The sequence below is a fragment of the Rhipicephalus sanguineus genome, chromosome 9 (genome assembly GCF_013339695.2).
Source record: "Rhipicephalus sanguineus isolate Rsan-2018 chromosome 9, BIME_Rsan_1.4, whole genome shotgun sequence".
Taxonomy (NCBI): domain Eukaryota; kingdom Metazoa; phylum Arthropoda; class Arachnida; order Ixodida; family Ixodidae; genus Rhipicephalus; species Rhipicephalus sanguineus.
The window spans coordinates 58,070,998-58,081,815 of NC_051184.2; positions in this window are offsets into that span (position 1 = coordinate 58,070,998).

The following is a 10,818-nucleotide window of genomic DNA, read 5'->3' on the forward strand; positions in this document are numbered from 1 at the left end:
GGTAGAGCCAGAAATTTTTATTTGGGGGAGGGGGGCATTGGCGTAGCCAGGGGGGTGGGCACACCGGGCCCGTGACCCCCCCCCCCCTCCCCGATTTTTTTTTTTTTGCCATGGCATACACGGCACAAAATGACACTCGACCACATCTGCCTACCCTGCCCAAACTTCAGATCATGGAGGTGCCCCCCCTCCCGAAAAAAATTTCTGCCTACGCCCCTGGAAGGGGGGGGTGGAGTGGTATGACCTCCCCTGTATGCACGATTTTACGTGTGCGCTTATACATACAAAATTTCAAAATTTCAAAAGGGTATGAAACCTCTTGATATGAAAACACATCACCCAAGAATCTTTCTTTTCTTTTTTCTTTTTTGTTCTTTTTTTGCGTCGTGCGTCATACCAATAATTGTTTGGGTTTTTACGTGCCAAAACCACGATATGATTACGAGGGACGCCGTAGTAGGGGACTCCGCATAAATTTCGACCACCTGGAGTTTTTCAAAGTACACTCAAATTTTAGCACAGGGATATTCTTGCTTTTGGTCGCCATCGAAATGCGGCCAACGTGGCCGGGAATCGAACCCACGTCCTCGAGCGTAGCATTGCGACACCTTACATGCTAAGCTATACCACGGTGGGTGGTTCTGATCCCCCCCACCACCGGAAACCTATTGGTAGAACTGTTACGAGTGTCTGCCCTGCCTCGGTGCGATAACAGAGTTCGTGGTCATCTTCAAACCATCTACAAAGAAGCCAGAAAGAGGACCAAATGTGGTTGTCGACATGAGATCCAGTTGGTGGAGTTCTGCATGGTTAGTTCTTCCTCTCAAACAAGCAGGTGCATAGCCGCATATTTTTTCGGAGGCGCGCGAGGAGGGGGGGTTCTCAACTATACTTTAAGTATGTTCGTGCATGTGTTTTTATGTGTGCGTGCCTATACACACATGCCAAGTTGAAAATTTTCAGGTTGTTTGAACCACCCTCTACTGGCTACGCCAGTGCAAACAAGCAACTATCGTTTTGCAATAACCGCTATAGTTGTGCCATCCTGCTTAATTATTTCGAGCTTTCCTCTCCTGAAACGTAAACTTTGCCCACCCGGCCTGCCGCCGCATATATACCAGAAATTTTGCGCTCAAGGTCAAGTGCAACACTGCCGACAATGCAGTCATATATGTCCGGCCCTGCCGTAACTCGAGCGTTGTTCTGTGTTCCTAACCTTGCAGACAACCTGCGCTGCTGGCTGCTTACCTGTCAGCGAGGAAATATGTAGATGTAGATCGTAAAATTGTTGGAAAGGTGAAACGTATGCGGCTGTCGACCAGCGTTCACGTCTTCTTCTCGCGCGAGCATGTGCCCGGGGCGGCTGATGATGATTGCTTAAAGGAGAGCGGCCGTCTATGGCCTCATGATGACTTGCCAAGAGTAGTGCGGATGGATGCACGTGCACATGTCAGAAGCCTATATAGTTAAAACAAATAAGTAGAGCGGGCACGTTTTCGCTGGAGCGTTAACAAGACTAGTGCTCACGTTGACAAGATGGCGGGCCATGCTTATGTGGGAAGATCAAGGCGGCCAAACGTGCTTTCTTTCTTTCATGTTTTTCTGGTTTTCCCAGTTTTTCGAGTGACGAGCTTGCTATCGTAAAGGTTAACTTACTAATCGCAGCTTTACGCAAGACAGTGCTGACACGATGAGTTATAACTTCAATGTATAGTTCAACCTCGACATAACGAAGTCGGTAACATCTGGAATTTACTTCGTTATATTGAAACTCCGTTAAATTGGAATTTGACCTTTTTATGCAAAGAATAGTCACACAGTCAGTCAAGGAACTTTATTTACAAATTGTCCTGAGGAGCCGATTCCCCTCAAGAGGGAGGGTCGGCTGCGGGCCGCACCCACGTGGGGACAGGAAGAGCGAGCCCCTCCGCCAAATTGCGGGCCCTCTGGACAGCCCGGATTTGGACCTCCCGGTCCGAGTTGGTGATTGCCATCCTCCAGGCGTCCTCTGTGCTGAGATTCTCGCCCGAGAATAGTCACAAAAGGCTCCTTTATTTTCCGGGAAATACTGAAAAAATGTTTAAAGAATACGGCAGAACAAGAAAACTTATTTCGATAACGTGGCAAAAAAAAGAATTTCCTTGATCATGAGATCCTGCGACCACGGCTTGAGGCTGCGCTGACGAAGACCTCTTCGCAGCGGCAGAGCGTCACGCGTGAATCCAAAAGAAATGCAGGCGAAACACAGCCTGTGGTAATAGGGGATAAGCGAGGCTATCGTGCCTCTTCTGCCACTGTGGCTTGTCATCAAGACTTCGGGTGTTGCCCGCAGTAGTGCGACACCGACGCTGTCATCTTCACCGAACCGAACCGCGTACTTTCGACTCGCCTCAGTGCACACGCAATGTCGATAACCGTCGCATACCACAAAACCAAAGGAGCTGCGGTCTGAAATCACCTGAAGGCAAAGCGACAACCTGAATCAGTACATCATATTACCACTGTCCCCTGCAGAAGTTTCAGTTTATCGCCTCGGTCTTCCTCTGCGGCAGTACTGAAACTTCTTTATATGGAGATCTCGGAAAAATACGCTTCGTTATACTGAAGTTCAGAGTACATGGTGCTCTATGCATGTGGACATGAGGTTGCGAAAAGTGAATACTTCGTTATATCAAGATTTCCGTAATATTGGAGTTCGTTTTATCAAGGTTTAACTGTGGTATATATATATATATATATATATATATATATATATAATATATATATATATATATATATATATATATATATATATATATATATATACAACGTTACTAGAACAAACTCAGTTTCAAAGCTCCATATCTCCGCCAGCGGAGGAGGGTGGTCCGAACGGCGGTCGCGAGAACTAGCGGCGCTGCAGTTCCATCTTGCGCCACTATCGGCGCGTCGTCTGCTGCCGCGGTCCGCCGCGCAGTTGCTCGCGGCAACTGCGCGGCAACTGCGCGGCAACTTTCTTATGGTACTAGTTAGGTGGATACTTAGGTGGATATGCATAAGGTCGTCTGTATGCATTGGCCCGCGTGCGTTCTTCATTGATTGGCTAAGAATCGATGTTCGGTCTATATTGCCACGGCCACTTCTTGTTTATTTTGATGTATTCGGGTTTGACCAGCAAGGACGGTTATCAACGCTCGACGCTGTCCGCGAAGCAGTGTTCGAGAAGCTTCGCGATTATAGCAGATCGTTTTGGTAAGATTGCGCGCCGCACGCGAATGTTCCAGCTTTGTCGAGAGATAGCGCCGCCACCAGGGATATCGCTGGAAAGTCCGATAGCGCCTGTATAAAAGCCGACGCACTTTACCGCTTCAGTTGATCGACGGTCGATGCTTGTTCACCGCTATCAGTGTATTGCTGTAGTTTGACTTTCAGTTTCCCGGCCACAAGTTCGGCCAAATAAAGAGTTTCATCTCGGACCTGCTGACTGCTGCCTTCGTCGACGTCACGAACCCGTGACATCTGGTGAAAAAGCATCGGGACGATGCTTTTTCAGAGGGGGGCAATGCCACGCCCACTTCTTGTTTTATTTTGATGTATTCGGCTTTTACCAGCAAGGACGGTTATCAACGCTCGGCGCTGTCCACGAAGCAGTGTTCGAGAAGCTTCGCGAATGTAGTAGATCGTTTTGGTAAGATCGCACGCCGCACGCGAATGTTCCAGCTTTGTCGAGAGATAACGCCGCCACCAGAGATATCGCTGGAAAGTTCGATAGCGCCTGTATAAAAGCCGACGCACTTGACCGCTTGTCAGTTGATCGACGGTCGACGCTTGTTCACCGCTATCAGTGTATTGCTGTAGTTTGACTTTCAGTTTCCCGCCCACTAGTTCGGCTTAATAAAGTTTCATCTCGGACCTGCTGACTGCTGCCTTCGTCGACGTCACGACCCTGTGACAATATTTGAGCTGTCTACATTGCGCTTAACTTCCAAGCATAGGAGTTTCTAAGCGAATGAGGGTTTTCAGCGCAATTTTTATAACTACCACTGCACTTTTAGCCGCTGCCGTCTTATCTAGACTAAGAACAACACAACACGCTTGTGAAAGCTTTAAAGTGTACGAAGAAGCGTACTTACTCGAGATACAAAAACGTCCTAGAAAAACTGTACTCATGTTGTCTACAATTTATTGAAAAACAATTTCTGGAAAAACATCACCAATGCTTTACAATGTTTACAAGACACGTTTTCGCGACGGTTAAAGGAATACTGACCCAAAATCGGAAAATTTTACGAGAAATCGGTAAATGAAATCTCAGTGTGCGATTACATCGAATAGATGTCGTCTCTGAGCAATTTTTTCAGCGGATAGTTGTATTTTCGTTGTCTCATCTTTCTACGTCGCATTCTTATACGGTGCCTTAAACAATTCGAAAAGATCGGCCGTGATGTGAGCACCGAGCAGTTATTCGCGCGTACTCTGTCGCTAGAAGAGTCGTCAGTATTCAACTTATCAGTTTTTCAACTTCACCGAGCAGATGTTCCATGCCCGCAGCACTTCTTACACTGTACGACAGCCGTTTGCGTTTCGTGCTGTAGCCGTTCATTACGCAAACTGCTCGTCAACTACAATTATCTTTTGCACAAGTAAGTCCCCGTTCCCGAAGCAAAGTGTGGGATTGGGCTAGTTTGTATTCCATTATTAAACTGCTCAGCGCAAAAATTTGACACGGTACACATAGAAAAGACGAGGACCAGCGCTGGTCCTCATCTTTTCTATGTGTACCGTGTCAAATTATTGCGCTGAGCAGCCCGTTCCCGAGCCGGCGAGTGTAAAATATTCCGCACATCTTGTTCGATACTTCGTCGTAAAATCTCTCGAACATCCACTGCTTTGAAGGCATAGCGAGAGCTGCCAACTGATCGAATGTCAGTGTGATGCAACTCTCAGTCTCGGTAGCGTATATAGGTAATCGCCTGCCTTTCGTTTTGCTGTTCTATTTCTGGCGGCTCCTCCAAACTGGGCACTGAGCTTTCGCGGGACGCCGTGCGGTTTGGGGGGATTTGCGCCTAAACCCCGAATATTTTGGCTTTGAAAATGTGGGGTGGAAGTGCTGGGAACAAGCGCGGGCACGGCAACGGGCGCGAGTTAACCACTTTCCACGTGGGATCAAAACTTCTTGTCCCGCAACGACACGACGATAGTGCTTTACGATGTCGTCACTCTCAAAATGAACGCCACAGACCTTGCATTTCGCAGTAACCTTCCTATATTTGCGATGCAAAGCTTGAATGGCGTAGGGGTCTTTGGAGGTCCGAAGAAGTGTCGTGAAGCGGAGTCGGTCGTTGCGGTAGCCGATCTTGCAGCCCGGCGCAAAGCAAGTCGGCATACCGCACCGTGAATCTTTTCGCCCCTCGTTACGCTTCGTACATCATGCACGTGTCTTTGTACCAGACGCTAAGCCTGGTCAAGAACAGTCGCAAAAATGACGAGCGAACAAAACGCAGACGTCGCTGTAACCCACGTGCGCTCGCACATCGGCGGCGCCGATCACAACAAGCGCCAGCCGCGGGAGCTAGACGTGACTGCAGCGCCACTAGTTCTCACGACCGCCACGCGGACCGCCTCTCCGGCGGAGCTTTTAAACTGAGTTTGTTCTAGTAACGTTGATATATATATATATCTATATATATATATATATATATCTATATATATATATATATATATTGCATTGAAGACGAACTGCGACTAGATTGTCTACCACAAAAAAGGTTAGTTCCACGTAATGTCGATAAAGACGACAGCTAACGTTAGTCAATGCATTATTTCTTCCATTCTTTAGTTTATTGTTTTAGGGGCGAAGCACATTAGGATCTCGGCTTGTCGGCGTGTCATGTCGTAGTCACGGTACATCATAAACGGGTATGCGCCACAAAAGTTGGGTAAATCTCACTACTCGCCACCTGTCCATGCTATGCAAATTATGAGTTAAAGGTTCGTCGTTAGTGCCTAAACATTGTTGGCTTAGCAGCGGTGCCAGAATCCCCGACGAAATTTACCAAGGCGCTCAAGTTTATTGTATAAAACAGAGACACAAACGTGGATCTCTACGGTAAAGTCATCTATTTGAAAAACTACTTCTTGAAACATATCTGCATAGTTATGGTGCTTTACTCGCCACCGGTCCACTAAAAATGAAGAAGGCAACAGTTAGCCCAACAAATAGCCAACGACGTTAGTGGAGCTGAAACACCCTTCCCTACATGCCATAGGGAACTGAAACCGTGCATGGAGAGAAGAAGCACTTTAGGGTAAACTGCTTTCTGACGACGTTAGAGAGTTCGAACAGCTGCTATGCATGTTCGTGAGCGTGTTTGTATATGTGTGCATATATAAATACACAAATAGTAAATTGAAAAAAAAAATGTTTGTGTGTGTGGGAGGGGGGCGGCTCCAAATTGGTTCGTTTATATATATACAGTAGACAAAATCGGCACTAAACAATCGGTGGTCTGGCTCGCGCGAAAATGCTAGATACAAAATCTAACAATTATAGGCTTCAAAACCACTAAACGAGGCTTCAAGGAGACAATTCCTCACTTGTGGCATTTCAGACTAAACAGACCAAATATGAGAAGGTGAAATTCCAACAGAACAAAGTTCGTTTAAGTAAACGCCTGCGTCACGTGTATTTGAAGAATGTGACATTTCAACCAAGTTTTTAATGTCACAACAACATTTTAAAAAGAACTGTCGTTTTGAAATATTTTCAGCAAATATTTCGCATATGACGCTCCGTCCCGAGTTTCGAGCCTCGCGCTAACCAAATATTTCGCACTTATAGCCGATATCGCAGCGGCGCTCGTGTTTTTCGGTTTCGTTATAAAAAAATATCTAATTCCCATGAAAGAAGTGTGGCCAACCAAAGTTTGTGTTTAGTTTGCTGTAGCCGATAATTCGCTATATCGGTGTTCGTTATAACGAGGTTCAACTGGCATCCAATCGTGAGCGGGCTCGTTCGAATGACGTTTTACAGCGAAACTGCATATGGCTAAGATCCGGGATTTCATGGCGTCCGCGAACAAAAACTCTAGTTTCCTCAGGATCCTCGAGTTGGCGGTAACCGTCCTGGCTTGAGCATGATGAAATCAATCCAGCAGCTGCCGCGCTCGCGCTCTGCCAGGACATGCGTGCACCTCGTGACAACGGCAAACAATAAAATAATAATAAAGGTCCTAGGACCGTTCATATTTTATATAATACGGCTACACGGCTCCTAAAAAAGTCTTCCCAATATTGCATTTGCGTGTAGAAGTGAACCTGACTGGAAGATCGGTGTTGGTATGTTGCAGGAACACCAAGCAAACGTTTTACAGTAATTGCGTGTTGCAATTAACACACACAACGTAAAAACTGAGCTCAGTGCATATTTGAGTGCACACGTAACTGCACGTACGTGGAGTGCAAGCCTATTTCACGTGGACATAGACCCTGGAAAGGAGCAAAACAATGTAGCCCGCGAAATCTTCCAAGCATTTTTTGTGGAAAGAAAGGTAAAAATTGTGCGACGCATCAGTATTTTTTACTTAAATGCATTACCTGGAAAGAGTTTGATAATCTTTAATAGGACAATTTTTAAGCAGATAATTTTTAGGCAAAGTGAGAGGACATGAACCTTGTTGAAAAGTGCCTTGATGTGCTTGCAGGCGAAACAGGTCCAATCGAGTGCCCGTCCCGTCAATGAACGCTCTTTTTGGGAGTTTTGTGCTCTCTTATTGTTAATGTAACACCACTCATGCAAACAATACAGTAATCTCCAAACAATCGCATGTCCTCGTCAATCTAAGAGTGCGTCCTGCACTTTGATGGTTTGGATCCAGAGCTGATACACCACGAGCCGCCAATGAGCATTCCATTGAAACTGCCACCAGGCCTTGAACAAGAATCCCTGTGGAGCCTTCCACACTCAAACGTTAATGTCGTGTTCCAACGACAGACTTGAAGTGGCCAGCCAAACCTGCGAACTAAGCATTTCCTAAGAAGGGGTAGGCACCTAGGTGTCAAATGCATAACTGAAGCCCAGACTTTCTTAAACTAGGAGTCCAGGCGCATTAGTGCTTGTATGGCTCTGAAGTTGTCCGGGATAATGGAATAACAGTCCATCTGGTCAATTTTGCAAGAACAGGCCATTGGAACAAGGGGCCGGCACATTCGATCCCCTGTTGAGACAGCCTTGCTACGAAATAGTTACGACACTATCTGATTCATGTAATGTACCAATTAACTCACAAGTGTCCGTGATGTACAGTCACCATTTCAGGGATTTTTTAAAAAAACCTCTGCGCATCCTGCCATTGAACATTGCACGAAGAATGGCCAAAGACAATTGGCAGCAAGACAAAGACATCTTTGACTGTATAACTTTCCAAGTGAATCAACTGAAAGGAGACTATGCGTAGTTGTTTATGCCATCTGGTTTGTTAACTAATGAATGCAGTTTAATTACTCCTTTGCAGACATTATATTTCTAGCTCTCTCTCTCTATACATATATACATAGGTCGGCAAAAAATGTGAAGCTCACTCAGACTCACTCATGAAATATACATTGCCGTTAGGGCTCCATTCACTCATCAAAATTTTCTTCAACCGGACTCACTCACTGAAAATTTTCTGAGCCGGACTCACTCGGTCTCAAAGTCACCAAAATATTACTCATTCAGACTTGCTCAGATTCAGACTCACCGCTCTATCAGAGTCTGAGTGAGTCGACTCATGAGTCCGTAATAACTGGCTTTTTCTAACATGGTGTAAATGGTGTTTAACACCAATATTTCGCATAATCGGTGCCCTACTTGGCTACTTTTGATCTCGTACCTTCAAGTACGAGTTCTCAGTGGTTACAATCCATCAAGGACATTTTCATTGAAACAGATGACTCAAACGAGATATTTTCATCAAGAACTTCCAGTGAAATAGTTTGCGGGGAGGGAGTTGACAGTACCTCCCCCCCTCCCTCCTAACTCACACCTCTGCTCAAGAAATATTGAGCTGGCGTATAAACTCTAGTGCGTTGCAGTATCCGTTAGTAGGCGTGAGTGTAAACATGAGCCGATACAAGGCTGGTACGAATGCTAAAGTCTAATAGATAGAACCATAGGTCAGCAAAAAATGTGCTCACTCAGACTCACCCAAGATATATATTTTGCCCTAGGGATCACTCAGACTCGCCAAAATTTTCCTCAACTAGACTCACCCAGACTCATACATAAAATATCACTCACCCGGACTCACCCGGACTCATACTCACATTCAAGCTGAGTCTGTGCGAGTCTGCGTGAGTAGACTTATGCGTGGGTTTGCCTACCTATGCATATATATACTACTTACTTTATACTATGCATATGAGAAAGCAAACACATGATACATTTGTACAACCCAGATTTATTACACCATTATTTTTACATCAGGAGAGTTGTTAGTACCTTTCACATGCTCAAAGATAAAGGCAACATACAACATTTCTTTGTACTCTGCTGCCTGAAATCTTTTTCATCAACATTTTGTTTCCAGAGGCAACTTGAGCTGTAATACCTACACAGTATCAATGTTTGCCATCACACATACACATACATGAGCATATCGACATCGGCACAGGCACTTGTAAATGCTAGCAAAATTGCCTTCCACACGTTGTAGTCTGAGGATTTTCTCTGAAATGCAGTCTACCTTCCACAGCTTACAATGGACACAGCGAAAAAGCATCTGTCCATTACACAAAGAAGCTAGCAAAATGCGTCCACACAAGATTTTTATAAAATGCGCTCACTTTAAACACTTTCCTGTGTTGCAGTGGAAGTGCACTGTAATACAGGAAATTCGCCTCTTTCCTCGCAACGATGCACGTTGATGAAATCACCAGCTCTCGAGCCATATTATTTCAATAGTGGAACCCAGTAATTTTGGGCACACAGCTATTAAAATTCCACCAGAACACAAGAAAATAAAACAGCTCGACCATTCATTCATTCCATTAGCGATATTCTATTCCCTTATGCTCAGAGCCTGTGAACGTCGTTTAACACAATATCGGCTTGAAATACAAAGAACCAACGTAACCATAGTATAGTATAGCAATATATATTTTCTGACGCAGAGTTGCTTTTCAACTTCTAGATGCCACGGCGTAGGATTTCCAAGCTAATCTTGACGGTAAGAGAGAGAGAGAAATGTAATGCGGAAAAAAAAAAACGGTAAGTAGTTTAATGTGCAATTAAAACTAAGTAGGTTCACCAGAAACATTGTTAATGAGTTATACATTAAGTTTTTCACCTGAAAGTGTATGCATGCAACAAGAGCAGGCTGTATCTCAAACACACACAAAAAGGAATGCCCTTTGGATGCCCAAATGTCCAATGCTGAGCTCATCCACTTAGCATGCATCACCCATGGCAGTACGTTTATATTTGTAAGTAAACACGCACACCACGCACAACCAGCACTACACATTGTGGAGGCTTGCTAAGAGCCAACGTTTGACTTCATGTAAAAAAACTAGTTCTTGGAGCCGCGGTTACTGCTTCCTACGCATTGCTAGACGGCGAGGCAATTAAATCTGTTTCTTTGGTCACAGAGGCTATTGGCGTACAAAAGATACTACCCGCCCCCTCTCAAACTCTACTTGCAATCTTTGCTAGTTAAAGTGGAGAGAGTGCGTCAATTGCAAGTATTGTTCCAATATTGCAGTGGATCAGTCAATGACTGCTGTAGCTCTACTCCTACAGACACATTTTGATGCCAAGCACCTGTTTACGCATACCTCTCCACCAGTGCAGCCACAGCT